Genomic DNA, 24,131 nt, shown 5'->3' on the forward strand with positions numbered 1-24,131 from the left:
ACATTTTACGTGCTTTTTTTTTTTTTTTTTTTTTTTTTGAGACAGAGTCTCGCTCTGTCGCCCAGGCTGGAGTGCAGTGGCGCGATCTCGGCTCACTGCAAGCTCCGCCTCCCGGGTTCACGCCACTCTCCTGCCTCAGCCTCCCAAGTAGCTGGAACTACAGGCACCCGCCACCACGCCCAGCTAAATTTTTGTATTTTTAGTAGAGACAGGGTTTCACCATGTTAGTCAGGATCTTCTGACCTCGTGATCCGCCTGCCTCGGCCTCCCAAAGTGCTGGGATTACAGGCATGAGCCACCGCGCCTGGCTTTTACGGGCTATTTATTTGTGATCAACAAATACAAGTGGAAGACTACATAGCAAAGTGGGAATCAGTATTGGAAATATATTTGCAAATAGATAATGGAATCCATGAGAGTAAATATTCAATAGGAATAAAATATGAGAAAACGTAATCCAAAGCTTGGTGGATATTTCACAGCTGGTAAAGGAAAAACAAAACAAAACAAAATACATCAGAAGCAACAACAAAGAAAAATAGACTCATAAGTGGCCAAAGGTATAATTAAGCTAGCAAAAAAATAATGGTTCTGTGAAAACCAAGAGAGAAGAAATTTATATCGTTTATCAATAACATGAAAAATTACAGTGATGTCAAGTAGAATTCTTACTGAAAAAAAGACCTTAAATGTGCAGATTACAAGGATACTCATCCCATATATTCAGGGTCACTCTGAAAGTGGTAGTGCTGATGTGACAAAATAGGGCTAAATTCAGATATGTCTCGGACGTATTTTACTATCTTCTATGAGGTAAGCCAAATTCAAAAAATGGCCCCCACCACATTTTTTATCATTATTATTGGGAATGCCAATATAATGAAAATCACGCTATTGAATATGTTAACATACAAGGCCACAGAGACCTAGAGAATGTAATTAAGTGTGCTAATCAGTTGACACTTATGATCGGGTAATGACCATGGTCCAATGTAATCACATGAGCATTTGAAAAGCAGAGTTGCCAGCTGGTAGCAGAAGAGGAATTCAGAAAGATTAAAGTGTGAGAAAGACAAAACACATGGTTGTGGACTTTGAAGACAGAGAAGGTGACGTGAGAAGTACAGGTGGTCACTGCTTGCAGAGAGCCAACAAGGAAAGTGGAACCTCTAGATCTCCAACTGCATAGAACTGGATTCTGCCATTGATCTGAAAGAATCTGGAAGGGGATTCTTTTCCAATGTCTCTAAATAAAAGTTTAGCCTGATCAACACCATAATTTCAGCTTTGTGATAACCCCAACATAGAATTCAGTTGAGGTCACCCAGACCTGTGACCTGCAGGACTGTGAGCTAATGAATGGGTGTTGTTTGAAGTTATTAAATCTGTGGAAATTTGTTTTGCAGCAAAAGAAAAGAAATATACCCCTATTACTTAAGGAATAAAACTATCCCAAATTTGTGAGTAGCATCCCCACCAACACACACATGATTTTTCTAGAAGTAGATATTAGAAATTATTCTTTCAAGAAAAGTGAACACTTTCTTAATGAGACACAGATATATAACCATTAAAGTCAGCACATGATTGAGGGATGGAATGAATCACATTCTGAACTATTGCTTCTGATGAGCATGTGTATTTATGTATACTTATGCACAACTACATTCAAAGCCTAAATTCTCATTCATTTCTCATATTAAAAATTGGTGTGATCTCTCACTCCTGGAACTTCATCTGGATTTATTTCTGACCCTTGTTATTTTATATTATATATTACATACATTTGCTTAATTGGAATTCTAAAAACCTGAATTCAAATTTCAGTTTCAATAGCTATCAACTATACACACTTCAAGTTACTAATTTGTATCCTCACTGTATACCAGGTTGCTTATTTATGTTATTCAAAGGGTAAGTGAGACAATATATCAAAGACCACTTAGCCTAGTGTTTAACACTTGATGTATGCAAATATTATTAGTAGAATCTGAACTGTGTCAAAGATAAGAATAATAATTTAGTCATTACCGTTTCCTCTATAATATTTGCCAGAGTTTATTACGTAAATGAAAAGTTCACATATTTTTATCTCAGAGTGTTTGGCAAAAACAATATTCTTATAAAGTTTTCATATATAGAAAATAGTCTGACTTACATGAAAATGCAAAACCTTTAAAGAATGTACATTTAATAAGTTCATATATATTTGTATATGTAGTTATACAAAACTTAAAGAGACTAGAGAAACTTGGAAACAATATATTTGGATTCCGGCTGCAGAAAAATATCTATAAATGACCGTTTATTGACAAATTGTTGAAATTTGAAAATTGAGTACAGATTATTTTTTAGTTTCTGATTTTGTTAACTATACTGTAGCTATTTAAGATAATAAGCTTACTCTTAGGCTGAGCACACTGAAGTATTTAGGGGTTAAGGGTAACACTATCTCCAACTTACTCTCAAATGATTCAAGAAGAAAAATAATATATGTATATGTATAAATAAATAGATAAATAGAACAAAACACAGAGAGAGAGAGGGGATGATAAAACAAGTGAGACAAAAATACAAGCAGGTAGTAAATTTAGCTAAGAGTATCTTGGAGATTCTTGTACTAATCTTGCAACTTTTCTGTAAGGTGAAAATATTATAAAATAATGATATATTTCATAAAAAACAGAGTAGTATGCAACAAATGTATAACTTTCTAATGTATAATGATAACTGATATGAAATTTCAAAACAACTTACTAAGATATAATGCTGATTGATATGAAATTTTAAAAGACTCATTATTACAAACATTTCACTTAGTAAAATATGAATTTGATGACTAATACAAAATATAAAAATTTTAAATGCAGAAGACATCTGTTACAATATACAGTTATGCTATAATAAAATGTGATAAAACCCATAAAACCTCATAGCATTTTATTAATGCCTTAAAGCTTCCATCATTTAAGATGTATAATTATTTGATGGGGTAAATCAATATGAAGTCCTTGCTGCACTAGTAGTCATTCTGGAGAAGTTGCATTAATAGTGCTACACCTCCTAGTCTGCCAGCCATAATCATTTTTGTTGTTGTTGATGTGAGACAGAGTCTCATTCTGTCTCCCAGGCTGGAGTGCGTTGGTGAGATCTCCACTCACTGTAACTTCCACCTCCCAGGTTCAAGCAATTCTCCTGCCTCAGCCTCCTAAGTAGCTGGGATTACAGGCGCATGCCACCACACCAGGCTGGTTTTGAACTCCCGACCTCAAGTGATCCTCCTGCCTCGGCCTTCCAAAGTGCTAGGATTACAGGCTTGAGCCGCCGTGCCCAGCCCAGCCAAGATAGTTCTAAAGTCATAGAGGAACTTAGAAAACTAGTCAGTTAAGTTACATTACATCAATTTTATCTGCCACTTAACAATACCTTTCATACTTCAGTTTCTATAGATAAATGTTCTTAATTCTTAACCCAAATTTTTCAATAACAAATGTATTTTCCAAGGATATAACAGAACTATCTAACGTCAATGACTATGAAAGGTTTCTAAGGAACAAGAGTTGAAAGGGGTGGCAATAATAATTACTTCCAAAATATTAATTATAATCCTTTTGTAGATATTTCATCTTAAAGTTGAATTATGCCAGCCATTAGACACTGAAGTATGATATTAAACTTTTTTTTTGGTCATTGGCTTCACAGCATTGTACCTTCAATTTGCATCGCATTGCTATTTGAAACTAGTCTTGCACATTAAGAGAAGCATTTTACTGTTTTCATTTAGCACTTCACATGAAAAAACACACTGTGCTAAATTTGTAAAAGCCTTATTTTTTATTTTTTCTTTGGATAGTCACCAGAACGATCAGATCTGATTTTGACACATGCTTTCATTAACAGAGTATACATTTAAAATGTATATTGCTCCATGCACATGAACCTCTGCTTTCTTTTTACTCATTTTTAATTTTTTCTTTACTAATTTTGTAACTATTTTATTTCATGGCGACTGCATGTAGTTTTGTAAGCTCTATAAAATCTGTTTTTTAAAGAGATGAAGCAGGCTGGGCACAGTGACTCACCCTGTAATCCCAGCACTTTGGGAGGCAGAGGTGGGTGGATGCTTTAGGCCAGGAGTTTGAGATCAGCCTTGGTAAGATGGTGAAACCTCATTTTAGTCTCTACTAAAGTTAAAAAATTAGCTGGACATGGTGGCACACACCTGTAATCCTAGCTACTTGGGAAGCTAAGGCAGGAGAATTTCTTGAACCCAGGAGGCACAGGTTGCAGTGAGCCAAGATCGCACCACTGCACCCCAAGCTGGGCAACAGAGCAAGACTCTGTCTCAAAAAAAAAAAAAAAAAAGAAATGAAATGAAGTGTAATGGAAATAAAGCCTACCACTACGTGTCTCGGTATATACCAAGAAGCCATTTTGCCATAGTTCATCAGCAATGAAACTTTTCAGATATAGTGAGTTCTTATCTGACTACATAGTCACCTTCCTCATTAAATTATCAGGTTTCCTTAATTCCTGCTTCTGCACCCATAATACCTGTATCATTTGGTACATATTTCCAAGAAAAGTGCATTCAATGCATGCATAGCTTCTTCATCATATTAATAATAGAAAGAAGTTATTCTGCACAGCAAAAGTTAGGTTATGAATATTGAGCATAACCTAGAACATTTACAGACAAACGGCACATCAAAGTGTAATCACTTTTTGTATTGCAATCTTCATGTTTCTTCTTTGAATCGGTAATCAAATATATTTCACATTACTCAATCTACTGATAGTTGGGTACTATCTCCTTTTCTTAAGAGTCAAAATCCCTGATAAATTTAAATTTCATCATCCTCCACAATAGAAAGGAAAACAAAAGTATATAAAAAGCACTATTTATGCTTGTTATTTATATGACTAATGCACTGGCAAGAAGACATGTAAGAATTGGTGCTGGCTCTCTGAAACCAATGGAAGAATCACTTGGCCCTATGCAGAAGTTTATTATAATCATAAGTAGGTATGACTCCGCAATTTTCCTTGTATTTAGAGCACTGATAGGAAGCGAAAGATTATCCTCATTTACCATTCCAATATTCTTGGCAAAGTGGCTTTGAAACTGCTATACTTTGTGACAGAAATGCCTTCAATGTTGAAAGCATTGACTTGGAGATGGTTCACTACAGCTGATTTAATTAGTTTTGAAATAGAATAGTGATTCAAGTCTAGTTCTGAACTCAGTGAGACTTCACAATTTTGTAAATGTGTCAGTGTATTTTAATATCTCATTAATTAAATCATCTGTATGTAATTATCCCAATTTGTCTCACAATTAAACTATTTTAGTATATCTACCATATCATTAACATTCCTTTAATGAATAATTTTGGTATCACACAATACAACAATAAAATAAAAATGTGCTCTGTTTTAAGATTTTAAAGAGCACAAAATCCTTGTACCCTAAAACAAGATAAGTGAATTTAGCAGGACCCTTTGTGTCCTCCTTAGAAGAGCGGAATTGTATCGTTGCTCTTTCTTTTAAAAGATAAACACTTTAGCAGGATATAACACTGTTTTGAGCAAGCTGCTGTCATTTTATTATGCACATTTGGGTTTCATAAATGCTAACTTTAATGATGCAATATTTCCTTTGTAAAATTATCTTTTATGGTGAATGAAGTAGTCATTAATTTCACTGTAAAGATATAATTTGTACATTTTAATATATTTTTCAACTAGTCTATTTGTGTGAGCGTAGCAGCTGGTAGCTCCCAAAAGAAGACAAGACAGTAAAAACCCTACCTGAGTTCTATAATATCTTTGATTCCTCTTCCCTACCACATAAAACCAAGCTTTAAAGTTTTATTTCTCTGTTATGCTGGTATCATAGCTATTTTGTACACAAGTATATCCATGGTGTATGAGGGTTGCATGGGTAGAGCAATTACACCAGATTGCACAATAGTTTGTTAATGCTCTATTACTTTTGCATGCAAATAGCTAAACTAAATAGTCTGGGACTCAGTCATTTTAGTTGTACATCTCCAATTTAATATGCTGTTTTTAAAAGTCTGCTCATCCAAATTTTTACTACACATATTTCCCATTTTTTTTCTATTTTCTCTTCACAGGTATAATTGAATATTTCTGAACCCACTGGTTTGTGGGTATATAAGAAAACACATAATGTACTATTTTTTTCTCCAGCAGGACAAAAAGGTTAAAATACTCTAGAGTTTCATTGTAAATCCTATAAATGGATTTAAATTTAAAAAAACATTTTAATATATATTGGAGCAAAAATAACAAAAATAGCAAATGTATGACAGGTATGTAACAAAAGCAAGTCAACTAAATGCAACACCTTCCAAAGAGAGTGCATTCTGGATAAAAGAAAGTTGAATTACTTATAAATTCAAGACTACTATCTACTTTTGTCTTGAGTAGTTCTCTCATAAGCAAAGCAAATTAACACAAGTTATTTACTTAAATTTGTTTGGAAAAAAATGATTCTCATTTTAAGTTCAATATTTAGTTAGCTGCCTTTTAACAGAATTAAAACAAAAAAAGTAACCAAAACAGTCCACATCAAGTTGAGAAAAAAAAATCTATAATATAATATGACAATGCTTCTTGATGAATTCAAGAATACACATTTATCAGCAGTTTAATCATGCTAAGTACTTTGGTGTCTTAATTCACTGGATGTTATCAAATTGCATTGATGAGGAACATTTCTGGGTACAAAGCTTTACTACTTACTAAAGAAAAAGTGACATCTTCAAAGATCAAAATTTAAAAAATTGTTTTAATTGGTAAGATAAGAACTGATTTGTATTTCTTTTAAGTAAATGTCCTTGATAATCTAAATGTATTTATGAACAGTAGAAAAGGAAAGTTTAAAAACTACTGATAAAACTTAATCATCCTCTTGTTGCCCTCGGCTCTTGCCCCTTTGTGCCTTCTTGGTAAAATTGTAATTCGGATACTGCTAATTACTCTACTGCAGTTTCCCTGGGCTGTGGATGGCAGAATGCAGATTGATGTTAGAGAAGAAGTATCATAACACTGCATAAAGCAGGCTTTTTAAATCCTAGAGCCCAAGCAGAACTGGACTCTACCACTGAAATAAGGTAGGGAACTCACTAAAACAAAGAGTATATTTATCCAGAAATAATGTCAGACACGGCAGATGGCACACAGATACAGAATACCCAGACAGAGAGGGAAAAACATGTTGCCTTTAACAGTCAGTGAAAACGCACAGAAACAGATGACAAGAGCTTGGGAAAGAGGAAATGCGGCTCGTATATACATAAAGGCTTTTCAACCTCTTACCATCTCCTTTGCAAAATTAAGTTGTTTGAAAACCCATTAATTGTTCACAGTATTTGTGTATGTAGGCCTAAATTATTTATAAACATGTGCTTTTAATCTGGTTTCAATCTTTATTTTCTTCCAAAATTTTAAGGTAAATACATTAAGGCATCCAGGCAAGAAGAAAAATTTTGCACATGCTAGTCCTCCACACTCATATCCATCACAACTGCCAAAAAGGGCAAAAATGTAAAGGTAAGGAGTCAGTTGATGGACATTCCTAACTTTGGAAAACAAAACAGGTAGGAAGGACAGGCTCATTCTTGCCTCTCAAGCTGAGCAGTGCTGGAATTGCATCAGCAGCAAGAGAAGAAAGAACTTTCTCCTTGTCTTAATCTGTTTTTTGCTGCTACAACCGAATAGCTGAGATTGGTTAATTTATAAAGAACAGAAAGTTCTTTTCTGCGGTTCTGGAGGCTGAGAAGTCCAAGATCAAGGTGCCCATATCTGGCTAGGGGCTTCTTACTATATCATTCCATGGTGGAAGGCAGAAACGCAAGAATTTTTGCAGGTGAGATGAGAACAAAAGAGGAAGGGGCCCAAATTCATTCATTAGGAATGCAACTCCCACAAAAACGCCATTAATCTTTTCATGTGGGCAGTGGCCTCATGGGCTAATCAACTCCCAAACGTGTTACCTCTCAAAACTGTTGCCTTGGGGATTAAATTTCCAACATATAAAATTTAGGGGACACATTTAAATCATTGTGCTTCACAGACAAATATTTATACCAAGTAGGAACTAGAGCACTGTAAGAGAAGAAATATTTAGTTATAGCTGTGAATTGTATTGATTGGGTAGAGATGAAACTCACCGATCTGATTCTAGCTACAATTAGGACTTTCTCTCAAATCTCTTCAGGTGTCTGGATTTCCAAGGGGGAACTTTAATCTATTTGTTTCTTGGTATTTTAAGTCACAGTTTCCCCTTTAGCAGCCTCCCCAAATGTCACCCTGTTATTACAAACCATTTATTAAAAGCTCCTCTGTTTTCACTCACAGTTGTTTGAAGTTTTCCAGCTTCCAATCACTCCCTAGTTTAAATACCAGCACATATTTGAGGTTTATGTTACAGCAGCATGACATTCTCTGTCCCAAAATCTGTCTTAGTTAACTATTGCTATATAAGAAATTACTCCAAATTTTAGCAGGTTGGAAGATAAGTATTGATGCTCCCCCAGTTTGTCTGGTTCAGAAAATGATTTTACCAGTTTGTGTGGTTCAGGAATTTAGCTGGATGGTTCTGACTCAGGAGCTCATGAAGGTGCAGTAAAGATGTCAGGCAGCGCTACAGTTAACAGAAGGCTTTGTTGCAGCAGAAGAAACCACTTCCTAGGTGAGTCACTCATATTGCTATGGGCTACAGGCCACAGTTCTTTTCTGTCTATATGCAGACTTCTGTTCTTCACCACATGGACCTCCCCATTGGGATATTTGAGTGTCCTTACAATATGGGTGTCTTTCTACAAAAGAATAGAGAGAAAGAAGGAGACATGGACAGAATGAGAGAAGACCTAATAGCTTATATGACCTGGTCTCAGAAGTGATATGCCATCACTTCTGTTGTGTTCCACTGGTCACACAGACAGTCCCAGATACAATGGGGGATACTGCACAAGGTCATGAGTACCAGGAGGTAAGAATCACATGGGGCTATCTTAAAGCCTTGCTACCAAAAACTCGTTAATATTTTTGTTCCCTAGGAAAAGATGTGGACCTTTATGACTATTTTTTTCTATAATTAAATGAGTAATGCTAAATGCATGTTATCAGCATATTTTTTATAGTTAGCTAATTTATCACTACAAGATTGATCTTGCCTGACGTTGTTAATTGTTATCACATCTCTTCTACTAACCTCTTGGCTGCAGATCAAAAAATTAATTTTTGGAGGAAAAGAAGTCATTTTATGATACACTCATTGTGATGGTTAATTTTGTTTGTCAACTTGACTGGGCTACAAGGTGCCATTTGGTCCTACACTCCATTTTCTGGATGTGTCTTTAAGGGTGTTTCGGAGTGAAGTTATCATTTGAATCTATAGAGTGAGGGAAGTATATTGGCCTCCTTAATGGACCGATGGGCTTCATCAATTCAGTTGAATGTCTGAATAAAACAAAAAAACTGATCCTTCTGGGAGTAAGAAGGAACTCCTCCTGCCTGACTGCCTTTCAGCTAAGACATTATGTTTTTCCTGCTCTCAGGTGTGAACTGAAGCATTGAATCTTCCCTCTAGGTCTCAGTTCTAATGGCTTTCGGACTGAAACTTATGCCATTGGCTCAGTTGGGTCTCCACCTTGCTGACTGCAGATCTTGGGATCTGTCAGCCTCTGTAATTATATGAGCCAATTCCTTATGTCAGGTTGTCACTGAGGTCCAAGGGGGGTCTCTGGGCAAGTGGCAGATAGCTGGAAAAACACTCTAGGAATAGTAAACAGTTTCAACATGGCTTTTACTCTCTCTGTGGGTGCAAGGGAGCCATGAATGGCAGCAAGCTGTGGGTGCAAACAAGCCATGGGCACAAGCAATCCATGGACACATGCAAGCTGTATGTACAGCATTAGCAGGGTAATTACACCTTTTACAGACAATAGTGACTCTGAGCCAAGCATGAGTGCACATGAGTGGTTACTTAATGCACCTCATGTGGTGTGGTTACCTAATATGTGGCGTCGTGTACCTGTGCTCCAAACTTGCTGAGTCATGCTGGACCAGATGTCTGCCTCGGCCTATTCTGGACAGCAGTACATCCATTTTCCTTACACTCCACTTCCTAGGCTGAGGGAGACATAGGCCTTGGACACACAGGTCTGACATATAGGCCTTATACATAGGTTTTGGGCACACAGGTCCAACAAAGGCTGGAAACATAAGCCTAACAAATAGGCTCTGGGCACACAGGCCTGATACATACACACAGGCCTGACACACAGGCTTAACACATAAGCCTGACACATAAGCTCTGGGAACACCAGCCTGATACACAGGCTTGACTTATAGGTCTTGGCACACAGGTCTGATACAGAGGCTTGGCACACAGGCCCCTGACACACAGGTCCAACACATGTGGGCAACCTACCCATGGTTACATTACCCCAATGTTACTTTATACATTAAGCCAGGTTTTTTGTTCCCCTACCCTTTTTGTTCCTACCCTTAGGGACATTGGGGCAGGAAGCAACAGGTTACCATTCATTCCCATACCTGGTTGGAGGAGGTCATCCTTCTTCCCATAGGTTTTGCCACATGGGTTGGCCCTATATGGGCCAGTGACTAATTAGTCAATTCTGTAACTTCCAAGTTAACCTCCTTGGTGATCACCATCCATACTGCTCTAAATTTAGCCAATTGGCTACTTTGTCCACACCTGGTTTCAAACCATATGGTGTCAGTACTAGGTTGGACTGCAACAGTGGTTCAGGCAGCAGTAGGACCTTGGCTGGACCCATCTGTGTACCATGCCCCATCAGGAATGGAGGGATGCCCTTTCTTAAATGGCAATGGCTCAGGCTCTAGGGATGCCTCAGGCCCAATGGCCTCCTCTTGCATTAGGACTACAGGTCCCAAACTTCTTGCAACTCTGGTGCTAAAGGACTTGTACTCAGCATACTCCACTGTTCTCAGTAATCACCCCACTTTGCTAAAGTGGATGTCTGTGCTGTCTGAATCCAGGGGGTCATTACCTATGGATGTATACACCCCACTATTGGGTAAGTCATCCTCATAATGACTGTAGCCCATCTTGCCATGCTCTTATGAGCCTAAAGGGCAGCATATGCAGTTACTAACTGCTTCTCTATCGGTGAATACCAGAGCTCTTCTCACTCCCACAGTTGGGACAAAAAGCCAACTGGCATTCTCGAGTGCTTCGTGCACTGCCACAGGCCCCAACCAAAACCGTCTGTGGTCATGTGCACATCCAGCTCAAACAGGTGCCCCTGGTCAACTACCTGTAAGGCTTGGCCCTGCTGAATAGCCTGCTTGGCTGTCAGGAAGGATGTCTCAGCTGCATCATCTTAATTCTAGGCAAAAGGAGCACTGCCACTTCTAAATCGGCAAGAGAATCAGAAGTTAGCATAATATCATTAGCAAGACCACAACACATGGTGAGACTATGCACACAGCCCTGCAGCAACACTGTGAAAATCCATTGTTGCCCTCCCATGAAGGCAAACCATTCCTGGCTCTCTAGAGCAATGTCGATTGAGAAGAATGCATTGGCCAAATCTACCACATAGTGGCACCATCCCAATTCTGTAGTCAAATGGTCCATCAAATCCGTGACAGATGGCACAGCAGCCAAGCCATGTAAAATATCCAACTCCCAGAATGTATTCAGGTATGGAAGAGACATACACAGTACGTAAGCATGAAGCCAAACAGCCTATGCCAAGGTTCAAAAATACAGGTTTTACTTTCATTGACCAGCTTTCATAACTGTCTATGTATGCAGCTTTGCCCAGAAAATTATCTGGGTGCAGGGACTAGTGGATTGCTAAGTCCACATGTTGCCTCCGGTCATCTGGTGTCCCCCAAACCCGGGCACCTCAGCCACTTCCCTAATCAAGTAGAAAAGGCTCTACATTTCCTCCTGGCTGCAGCAAGTAGCCTTTGAGTTGAAGCATCCAGGCAGGACCAGGTCACACAGCAATGTCTTTCTCCCCCTTGGGCATTTTCTGAAATTTTTGGTCCACAGACAGCTGTCTCCATAAAGTTAAGAGTACTTCATTGGGCTGCTTATTGATTTTCTTAGTCAACCCCAGCCAAAACCAAATCTATCCACATCTGTGAGCATGTCACTCGTTGGGGCTCCCTTTTTACCCATGGTGGGGTGGCCCTGCAGGCAAGGCATCTTCCCCTTCTTTAAGGCATAGACCCCTTGGTCCTGCCAACAGCCTTTTGCTTCCCTGAGAGCCGCCGTATCAGTGGTCACTTTACATATGTGGTGCCCTACATATGGGAGAGGACAGTAACTAGAGAGACAAAAGTGCTCAGGCGCACAGAGCCCAACATGAGATCCTTCATGTGGGAGGTGAAACGTCCATCAGCTGGCCCCGGGTATTCAGGTCAAATACAGCCTGTTGCATACCCATCTCTGGATGACTTGCACCAAATCTGCATACAACTGCGAGTTTCAGGTATTTCACCAGCATCATTCCACACAGTCCATATGACTGCCCACAGCCACTCGATCAGGGTGTGGTCACCTTGCCCTTATGCCAACCACCTACTTACTTGCAGCTGCTGATGGAGAGAGGAGTGAGTCTTGATAGATGTCAGCTTCTCCATCTCAGAGGTGGAACAGGATATATTATCTGCTGCCTCATCCCAGCAATAGCCAATTCTCTTTCTGACAGTCATGCTAATTATTATTTTTTAAACTATAAATAATACAAACACACTCCTCTGTTTCCTGTCTCACAGGTGATCCTTTGGATGTTTTTTAGGGCTCATGGCCCTATGTGATACCTTCTACTTGTACCCACAAGCACACACTCCTCCTGACTGTACTCTTCTCATATAGCTCTCTTGCTCCATTCTTTTGCTCCAGTTATACCGGCTTTAATAATATTCCTCAATGCACCAACAGCATCCCTGCTTTGGAGTACTCTCTTGCTGCTCCCACTGCCTGGAATTGTTTCTGCCATTATGCATTGTTCTGTCATTTTATTTTTTTGCCTTTGTCCAACATAACAGTAGCAGAGAGGCTCTCTCTAACCACCCCATCTTAAATCGCACTTCATTCCCTCATCACTTTCTTTCCCCTTGCCCTTGATTATCCTTCTTCCTAAACCCTTTGGCTTCCAGACCTATTATATATTTATTTTCTGATTTAATTATTCGTATCTCTTTAATAGAGGCTATGCTTCATAAAAGCAGGAGCTTTTGTGGGACTTTTTCTTCCCAGAAGCAAGAGCAGTGTTTTCAGTCCTTCACTTTCTGTTCAGCCTTCAAGCAAAGCAATACAACGCTTGTCTTCTAATGTCTGTGATAGTTCTCATTGAGAGAAAAGCTGGAGTGATGGCAGAGTCTGATGTCAGAGTGTGCTTTTCTGATCTGTACCTCTCTCCTGCCCCAACCAGTTATTTAAAAGGCAAAAAAAAAAAAAAAAAAAAAGCCAGATATCAGAGAGAACAGAGAACTGTTAGCTATTAGACATATATTTCTATTTAAATATGTATTTTATTTTGTAACTGTCATACGCGTCCATGTGAAGAGACCACCAAACAGGCTTTGTGTGAGCAATAAAGCTTTTCAATCACCTGGGTGCAGGTGGGCTGAGTCCAAAAAGAGAGTCCGCGAAGGGAGATAGGGGTGGGGCCGTTTTATAGGATTTGGGTAGGCAGTGGAAAATTACAATCAAATGGGTTGTTTTGTGGCCGGCAGGGGCAGGAGTCACAAGGTGCTCAGTGGGGGAGCTTCTGAGCCAGGAGAAGGAATTTCACAAGGTAATGCCATCAGTTAAGGCAGGAACTGGCCGTTTTCACTTCTTTTGTGATTCTTCAGTTGCTTCAGGCCATCTGGATGTATATGGGCAGGTCACAGGGGATATGATGGCTTAGCTTGGGCTCAGAGGCCTGACAGTAACTCCATATGTAATTTTGCAGTTATAATAATTATTTTTCTTAAGGCCCTAAAACGGAGTATAAGTAGTTTGATTTTTGGTGGTTATATTTTTGAAGCATAGAAATAAATCTGGCATGCTACTCTATTTCACTAAAGAATCCTCTTCCAAAATGTGGTTCTCTAGGAAATACATTTTTAATTAGGACCTTTTGTGATTTATTTTTTAAATCTAGATTTGCTTTTATATCATTTACTTAATGTAGTATTTGGTTCTAATAATACTAAAAAAAAAACTAAAAAAAGTAATCGCATAACACCATGCTGTAGGCTGAAACAGAAGAGAGTTTTGGAAACAATCATGTATAATTTTGGATCTTTCCAGTTTAGCTTTTGATTCTAATTTAATTTTCAATTTATGCCTAATGTGCTTCTTAATATGTAAGTAGATTTTTCTTCCTATAGTGCTGTTTGACTAGCTAAATATTTAGATTCAGTTAAATCTTCCTAAAAAAGTTCTACCTAGGCAGACCTTTCTGTTATCTGCAGTTAAATTTGTTTCCACTGAAGTGATCTTCAGTTCTCAACATTTGTTATTTATGGGCTTTGTTTTCATAGTTCTCTACCCTGGCAGAACATGCTTTCTTTGAAGGCAGCTAGAGTTGGTATCATCTCAAGTATAAATGTAGGTGGAACATGAAAAAGTTTGAGTAAACATTAGATATTAATTTCCACATTTGTTTAATAGAGAAGAACCCTGACTTTAATAGGCTCACTGTCCAGTAGTGACTATAAACATATACAATAGTTTACATTTAACTATTTATAAAATAGTTATTAAAAAATACAAAAAGCTAATAACAATGTATGCCAGAGAGGGAAGAGAGAGGCCCTCTCATATTGTTTTATATTGTTTTATACTCAGTACCTGTTTTAAGAAAAAAACAAGGAAGTGAAATCAAAGACAGGCAGCCCCGCACGAGGCCCAAAACCAGGCCTGGGACTGCCTGGCGTAAACCCAGTAGTTAAAAATCAACTCATAACCTAGAAACTGATGTTATTCAGAGATTCCAGACACTGTATAGAAGAACATTGTGAAACTCCCTGCCCTGTTCTGTTTCTCTCTGACCACCAGCGCATGCAGCCCCTGTCATGTACCCTTTGCTTGCTCAAATCAATCATGACCCTTTCATGTGAAATCTTTAGTGTTGTGAGCCCTTAAAAGGGACAGAAATTGTGCACTCGGGGAGCTCGGATTTTAAGGCAGTAGCTTGCCGATGCTCCCAGCTGAATAAAGCCCTTCCTTCTACAACTCAGTGTCTGAGAGGTTTTGTCTGTGGCTCATCCTGCTACACCAGATCCCTAGCATTCATTAGAGATTGTCTCGCTTTTAAGAACAGATTGTTCTCCAGTCAGTAACTGGAGAAAATGCATAATAAAATATTTAAATGCAGAATTTATTTTATATAAATATGAATAGACAATACCCCAAGGGTTGTTTTTCCTCAATCAATAATTAATTAATTAAATAACCCACTATCTAGCACTTAAGCACTAGCTAAAATGAGTGGCATATGAAAGAAGAAAAGTGGTCATTCTACAGACCTTATTATAATTTCTATTTTTCACAAGAAATGGAAATATACTAACATAAAGTACCAGACTGACACAATCATCATAACAGTAACACAAAGCTGAGATTTTTAAATTTCTGCAAGATGGTAAATTTACAAGGTTACAGTTCCTCTCAAATGAAATCAACTATTAAACATAACATTTGATCAGAGGAGGTCATTTTCTTCCCACAGGTTTTGCCACATGGCTTGGCCCTATATGGCCAACACAGCATTGGGAATTTACAAATTTGAATTTATTGTTAAACAACAATAGCAAAAATTGTGGCAACACAGCATTGGGAATTTGTTGGTTCTGAAAGATGGTTGATTTAATCTGGAGCAGAGGTATCCAGGAAGAATTTTTTGACAAATTAGAATAAAAGAATACATCTCCCTGGAAAAACACATGCTCACACCAAATTGCATAAATCAGCAACAGTAGCAAAAACTTTTATTCCAGACCAGTATCTCAGCAGTCTTGCTCTGTTCAAGTGTTGAGTAAACAGTTCGGTGATTAACTACCCTGGGGCATTCACTCCCATGCACTTTCTCTTTTCAACCCCCAGGAGTAGTTCAGAGCTCACCCACCAAGCCATTTAACCTGAGGAGCTGGAGAGAATGTTCTGTCTCAAGGAATATTTGCTAGCCTTTTAGCAAATGAAAATGAGTCAGAGTTTTTTTCTGATATCTAGGGTTTTGGTATCACTTTGTAGTTGCATACTCAAATAACAAGACATCTGAGGAGGCAAACTAATTTAAAACAAACAAAATATTAAACAAAACAACAGGAACAACAATGATCAAAAGGAAAAATTTGATTACAGATACCACTAGACGTAGAAGTGTTCCATTATAGGCATTGATGATAAAATAATGAAAATATATCATCAATTTAAAGCAAAATATATAAATCATTTTACAAATGGGCTTGTTTATATATAAAATTATGTATAGTTGAAATTTGTTTACAAGATGGCAAAAATAGTGAAGGAAATGTATCTGAATACTAAATTATGGGTTAGAAAAACAAATGTAAGTTCTTTGTAGAAAAGGTTTCAATAAATTAAAAACATAAATTAAAATTATCTTGAATAGATGTAGAAAAATTAACAGGGTAAAAAATTCAAAGATCTAAAAAAAATGGAAATATTTAAATAAATAACAGAGATAAATTATCTTGAAACAAAAGCACATAGGATGCCAAATAAGAAAAATATGAAAAATTGTCACTGGAAAACATTTTAGTGAAATTCAAGACTATCAAGGACAATAAGAAAATTATAACAACTTTAAAGGTATGTTCCTATCACTTAGAAAAAATAGCAAGAATTAACATAATATTCACAGCAAAAACTTAAGATATGAAGCAATTACAACTATATATAACATTATATATAAAGAATTATATAATATATAACATAAATAAATATAAAATATATAATTTGTATGTATAGAATATATATTATATATGTGTATATATGGCAGAATATAATATATATCATATATTTTATATATAACATTTATAACATATGATATATATTATGTAATTATGTATATATACCACATCTAAGATATATTTTATACAAATGAATTATATTTTTTGTATTTATTTATATATATTAAACCTTGTATGCATGAAAAAGAAAAATATGGTTGGGAGACTGTATCTAGCAGATATTTTGACATCTTATAAACATCACTCATCAAAGTAGTTTTGTGTGGATACAATAAAGATTTTGAAGCAGCAGTTGATATACATAATATCTTGCTATATGAGAGATCAGTGAAAAAGAGAGAATATTCTATAAATAATGTTGGAAAAATGTGTTATCTTGTATCAAAAAATAAAAATGGATTTCAAAAATTCATTCCATCTCACATATACAAATTAAAGAGCAAAATGGGGATGTCAACATTAAAAATTTTAAATTGTAAAATAATACTTTATGACCTAGTGCTAAAGAAGTATTTTAAAACACACATGAAAATGTAAATAATGATATATTTGAGGACATTAACATTTCCTAAAAATGTGTCATGACTAGACAAGCCAAAGAATAGGAGAAAATAATTAGAATATGTTATTATATTTATGTTAAAATTGATTTTAACTTGTTCATTCAAGTTAACTAGGTATAAAGTTGAACTGTATAAAATGACTTAAAATCATCTGGGTGCGGTGAATCACGCCTGTAATTCTAGCACTTTGGGAGGCTGAGGCAGGCAGATCACAAGGTCAGGAGTTCAAGACCAGACTGGCCAATATGATTAAACCCCGTCTCTACTAAAAATACAAAAATTAGCCTGGCATGGTGGCAGGCACTTGTAGTCCCAGCTACTCAGGAGGCTGAGGCAGGAGAATCCCTTGAACCCAGGAGGCGGAGTTTGCAGTGAGGTGAGATCGCACCACTGCACTCCAGCCTGGGCGACAGAGTGAGACTCCATCTGAAAAAAATAAATAAATAAAATAAATAAAAACACTTAAAATTACTTCAAATATTTTAGGATAATAAATGATCAAATATTGTAAATTCTCCGTGCTTTAAATATATATATACTCTATGATCTGAGGATTTCTCTTCTAGGTATTTGCCAAAGAGAAATCCATGTGTGTGCACGCCCACCAGTCCATGAACAGAAATTGTCTTAGTATTAATATTTACAAATAAAATGCTAGGAATAACTCCTTTACATATCAACAATAGAATGAATAAATACATTTTGCTATTTGTTTAACCAAGGTCATACATCAGGAAAACAAATTAACTCCAATACTATATAAGAAAATTGCATAAAGCTGTTATGAATTTTTTAGAAAATCCACAGGAGAGTATGCAAGTATGACTTCATCAGTGCAGACAAAACCTGATAAAAATGACAAATGAAAGCAAGACATTTTTTAGAGGCTTGTAAATTTGTGATAAGGATATAATGATATGCAAGAGGATTATTAACGTGATAGTTGTTTTCTGCAGGAAACAGTATAGCCAGTGGTGTAAATTGGGAAGCATTTTCAAAGGCTTCAATGGCTCTCTTTTAGGTTGAGTGGTGGTCAATTATTCACTTTTATTTGTATGTATATTTTGTGTTTTTTTATATTTAAAATAGGTAAAGGTGATTGATAAGCAGGGTTTATTATTTCAGGTGAAACGAGTGCTTTGCTGGGGGGTCAAAATTAGATAAAGGAATGAAAAAGGGACAGTGTGGCAAGATCATAGATAAGAAATATAAGAAATTGAATTGTACTAGACCTCAGGCATCTTGTGAGTAGTAATAAAGAATTTACAGTTTAGATTTTACTCTAATCATAAAAGAGAGCAATAAACCAATTTAGATTTTTTTTAAATATGTCAATCTGGCTGCTGTATGGCAAAGTTTGTGTTTTGTTCTTCTCCAGAGTAAATAGTAGATGTGAAAATACCAATTTGGGAATTCTTACAGTAACCCATGTGGCAGATGTTGGCTTAGATTCATTTGATTGTCACAGGGCTGAAGGGAAATAGACGGCTTTGAGATATATATAGGAGCTATAATTTACAAGACTTCATGATGGATTGGATCTAGTGGTTTAAGCAGAAGCAGCTGTTGAACAATGTTTCAATGTCTTCAGCTTGAGTGACTGAAGGAAGGACAATCTATTAATGTAGAGAACCTAATAGGAATAATTGAATTGTGAATAGGGCTAGATTAAGATTTTCAGTTTGGATATGTTATATTTGGGCATATTGTGTTGTGTTTAAATACTGACATGCTACTTTCTGTGAACTAGCTGAATGGAAAGATTAAGTAATCAGTTTGAATTATGTATCTGGAGAGCAGGAAAGAAACATAGCCTAAAAACAGAGAGTCATGGCTTGGAGAGACCCATGAAGGCCTGGGAATGAATGAAATCACCTAGAGAGAGGGCGAGGAAAGAAAGAAGTCAAGGTCTGAGGTGGTGATACTTAAGCAAGATGAAGTGAAAGAATTAGAAACAAAGAGAATGAGAAGGAATGGCCTGAGAAGTAAAAGAAACAAAATATGAAAACATAGTGTCAGAGAAGTCAAGAGAAAAGTATTTTCAAAAAGAATAATCTTGGACAAATGCTACAGTGAAATTGGGATAAAGGAAGACTAGTAAGTGTCTACTAGATTTGGCAAATGCAAGTCACTGTTGGCAGTAATAAAGAAAAGTTTGAGTGGTACAGTCAGTGTGGAGTACTGAAGAGTGGATGACAGTTAAGGGAGAGAAGATGATGTGTGCAGTTAACCCTGTAAAGAAGCTTGAGTTTGAACCCCAGGTGGAAAACTTGACAGCTTGTTATACAATTGTGCAATGGAAAATCAGGTTTACTTTTTCTTTTTCACTATTTTTTTTTCTCATGAATCCTAACCTTGCTGGATAGCATGGAGTAAAGAAGCCTTAAAATTGACAAGCTTTGTCTGGTTTAGGCAACCTGTTTCTGGTAGTTTATTTTCTTTTAAATAAATGTGTTCGGCAAATATTCTCTCCCCTCTTTACTTCCTTCCAAAGATGGAACATGAAAATCCGGGGCTGTGTGATGGTGGGGGTAGTGGTTATAGCTACCTGCCCCTGGGGTAGAGGAAAAAGGACTCTTGGATTTATATGTAAGCAGCATTTATTTTGTCTTCTGGGTCCATCATGTTGATACATCATGACAAAGCTAGATTCTGTGCACCTACCAGGCATTTCTATGTAAAGTCTACAGCTGGAATTCACAGCTACTTTGATCAATAAAGTCTTAGACAAGGGTGTCAAATATAGATAAAATAGCTATGATTAGTACATGGAGGATAATTAATAAAATAATTGTGGAAATTAGAAGTAAATTCATTTTCTGCCAATGTTTGATACATGCTTTTAAATGTCAACCAAAACCCAGCTCTATCTATACAAGCCCAACCTTTGGTCAGTATCTTGTCAACAAGCAAACACTACTACTTTTTTTTTTTTTTTTTTTTGAGACAGTCTTACTCTGTTGCCCAGGCTGTAGTGCAGTGGCGTGATCTTGGCTCACTGCAAGCTCCACCTCCCAGGTTCAATCGATTCTCCTGCCTCAGCCTCCCAAGTAGCTGGCACTACAGGCACCCACCACCACGCCTGGCGAATTTTTGTATTTTTAGTACAGACAGGGTTTCACCATATTGGCTAGGCTGGTCTTGAACTCCTGACCTTGTGATCTGCCCGCCTCGGCCTCCCAAAGTGCTGGGATTACAAGCGTGAGCCACCGCACCTGACTTACTACATTTTTTTATGTGATGATGATAACCAAGCCTAATACACACAAACGCAATGTGCTTATTTTCTATGTATTCATTCATTCCTTGATTGATGCTTTTACTAAAAAATTTGGAAATCTAATATTGCTGAACCCCATACTAACTGATAATGACTGAAAAATGAGTAACAGTGGCCCTCTACAACAGAATGTTACAGAATGTAACACAAACAACAACAAAAAAAAACACTAAATGAATGAGTGCAGACTAGAAGAGAAACACCTACAAAATTTTAAGTTTGCTGTAGTGTATAAAACCACAAAACTGCCTGGAAATAACTAATACTATATGTCACCATATATTAATCCACTACCTGGTAATTCAATCACTTAGTAATTTGGATCACTGTGGATTGGCTTACGTTTAATTAATCTTTTCATTTACACTCCCTGTATGAAAGTAAGTAGTATTTTATCAATGATAGGAAGTCACTAGCAAACCCACCGGCAGGCAAAGATCCTTATAGACACACACACACCGCTCTCAAAGCTTGACGTCTCTCTTAAAAATTAATTAGGAAAAAGAACTCCAACTTAAAAGAGCTCATAGTCTCAATTTCAAGAAGCAGTTTCTGTCTCTTTAGCTAAATACATGGTGGGATGAAACTGCAGGGGAGATCAAATGCTGTTCCTCATGTTTTGGGATCTGTAATCCTATCCAATATTAAACAAGTCTCCATCAATGAGTGTATTAGTTTCCTAGGGCTACCATAGCTAAACAGCACAAATGTGGAGGAGAGGAGTAGGTATAAGAAGAGAAACATATTGTTTCACAGTTCTAGATATCAATAGTCCAAGATCAATCAAGATATTGGTAGGGCCTTATTCCTTCTGAAATTTGTAGAGGACAATTCCTTCCTTGCCATTGCCTAGTTTAGAGTGGTTTGCCAGTAACCTCTGCATCTTTTGGCTTGCAGCTGCAACACTTCAATCTAAGCCTCTGTTGTCACATGGCATCTCTCCTATGTGCCTCTGTCATCACAGGGAGTCTTTATCTTCTTAGAAGGATGCCAGTCGGCTGGATGGTCCCTGGATGGCCTTGGCTGACCAGTTTCTCCCCTTTTTAATTCCTGCCTGTAATTCTCAGAATAATTGTAGAATGCACTGGGAGTACAATATCCTGAGATAAGGAGGAACTGCCTGGGGGAGGCTACGTTTTGATTCTCTCTCCTCTGGAAGGAAGATGTTCTTCCGAGCAATGCCCAGTGACTTCCGTGGACCCTGAGGTATGTAATCTGGGGTGGGCTGCTTTCAGGGTTCCTCAGCTATGGTGCAATGGAGACTCCCTCTGCTTCCTTGGGGAGCTTCTTTCTTGAGCCTAAAGGAATGACTTACAATGGATTCTAGGCTTCCTTTGTCCCCTGCTATCTCTGTAGGAAATAAATGTGCTTCATTTAACTTGTTGTGTGTGAGTGTGTTCTGTCTCACCAGACTCAGGCAATTGATAAAACTGCAGCCAGAATGTGGTGGAGGTGTTTGGACTCCTATTCTCAGTGGTTGCCTTAATGATAATCTTTGCCATCCCCCAAGCTGTGAGTCCTCCTTTGGGACCAATGATTAGTGAACCTTCTTCACACGGTCATATTAGATTAGAACCAATCTCTAATGACCTCTTCTTAACTTTATTACATCTGCAAAAATCCCGATTTCCTAATAAGGTAGCAATCTGAGATGGTGAGGACTTCAACATATGTTTCTGAGGGACACTAATCGGCCCATAAGAATCCACATTGACATGAAAAGATAGAAGGAGTGACAGGGAGGTTATCAATGTGAACAGATCTGTTCTCTTTTTCTGATAGACAGATCTGTAACTGGGGAAAGAAAAGTCCTTTCTTCACTGGTAGTTTTTCTTTCTCTTCCCCTTACTAATCATCAAAGGCTGCAAAATGAGTGTGTATGAATGTGTGTGTGTGTGTGTGTGTGTGTGTGTGTGTGTGTGTGTGTGTGTGGAGAGAGAGAGAGAGAGACAGCAAGCGAGCAACCCTCATGTCTCCTTAGGCGCTTTTACTCTCTTTCTGTCTCTTCCCCTCCCTCTTTCTCTGTATGCATATGTATGATACTATAGGAGAGGAATGTTAGTGTTTGATTAAGCAATGTTTCTGGATACAGATGACTATTCAAATTAAAAAGTCACTTTCCTGTTCGTCCACTTAGAAGTGATTTTGATCTTGCCACATCATTTACCATGAAGCCAACACTCCAATTCAAGAAGAATTGTTTTAAAAATGAAACACATAGCATTTTTACCTCCCTGAGCCCGGGAAAAAATTGCCAGGGTCAGTGCCTTGTGGACTTAGCTACAAAACCTTATTCCTTTTTCTTTTTGGTCAAAGGAGGGGGCCATCAATTCTTCTGAAATTGTTGCTGTCAGTAGCTTGCTGTTAAGATGTTTATATCTTAATCCAGAGGTTACTAACTATCAAACGTGAGTTACTTGCAAAGACATAAATGCTAGGAGATCATTAGAATATTTAACTAAAGTAACTGTGCTTAGAAATTTCGTTTCTAAATATTGAATTATTTACTATACAAAAAAAGAAAATGAAACTGACCAATGGTGGCAGGGCTTTTTGGTAGGTTGTATTGTTACCTGCAGGTCTCTGCTCCCAGAGCTCCCAAGATGGTGGCAAGCCTCTTGCTCTCTGACCTGAGGTTCTTGGCCTCAGGGATTCCAAGGAATGGAACCTTGGGCCGTGCGGTGAGTGTTATAGCTCTATTAGAAGCCGTGGGTCACTGAAGAGAACTGTGGAACCCAGCGTCTAGTGTTCGGCTCAATTAGGACTAACCTGGGCACGTAGCTGCGCAGGAACAATGGCGAGCCTCTAGCCCTATCCGGAGCAGCAATGGGCGCCTCCGTGGATCAGAAGCTCAGCGGACACCCTGCTGGATCCGGAAGGGTGGAAGTCAGTGGTGGGTCTGCGACGACGGCGATCAGCAGTGGTGGACGGTGAGCAAAAGCTCAGCTCCAGCCGGAACAAACACGGAGGGGAAGAGCGTACAGTTGCAACATTTAATAGAGTGAAAACAGAGCTCCCATAAAATAGGAGGGGACCCAAAGGGGTACCCCGATTGGGCTCGAATGCCTGGGTTTATATCCCGATCATTGTCCCTCCCCCTGTGCTCTCAGGCGATACATGATTTGATTATTTCTTTACCCCCTGTTTTTAGCCTAATTTGTATTTTAGTGAGCCCTCTTTACTACCTGATTGGCCTGGTGTGTGCTTAGTTACAAGCCCTGTGTTTAAAGGTGGATGCGGTCACCTTCCCCAGCTAGGTTTAGGAA

At 37.8% G+C, this 24,131-nt stretch overlaps 1 long non-coding RNA gene across 1 annotated transcript; it reads right to left on the reverse strand.

Moving 5' to 3' along the window:
• Positions 1–6,042: 6,042 nt before the first annotated feature.
• LOC129528032 (uncharacterized) lies at positions 6,043–23,693 on the reverse strand. The gene is made up of 3 exons (XR_008673179.2): positions 23,439–23,693; positions 11,337–11,433; positions 6,043–8,849 (listed from the first exon to the last, which is right to left on the reverse strand). It is a non-coding gene; the product is annotated as an uncharacterized lncRNA (long non-coding RNA).
• Positions 23,694–24,131: the final 438 nt, after the last annotated feature.

Source organism: Gorilla gorilla, chromosome 19 (assembly GCF_029281585.2).
Source record: "Gorilla gorilla gorilla isolate KB3781 chromosome 19, NHGRI_mGorGor1-v2.1_pri, whole genome shotgun sequence".
Classification (NCBI taxonomy): Eukaryota; Metazoa; Chordata; class Mammalia; order Primates; family Hominidae; genus Gorilla; species Gorilla gorilla.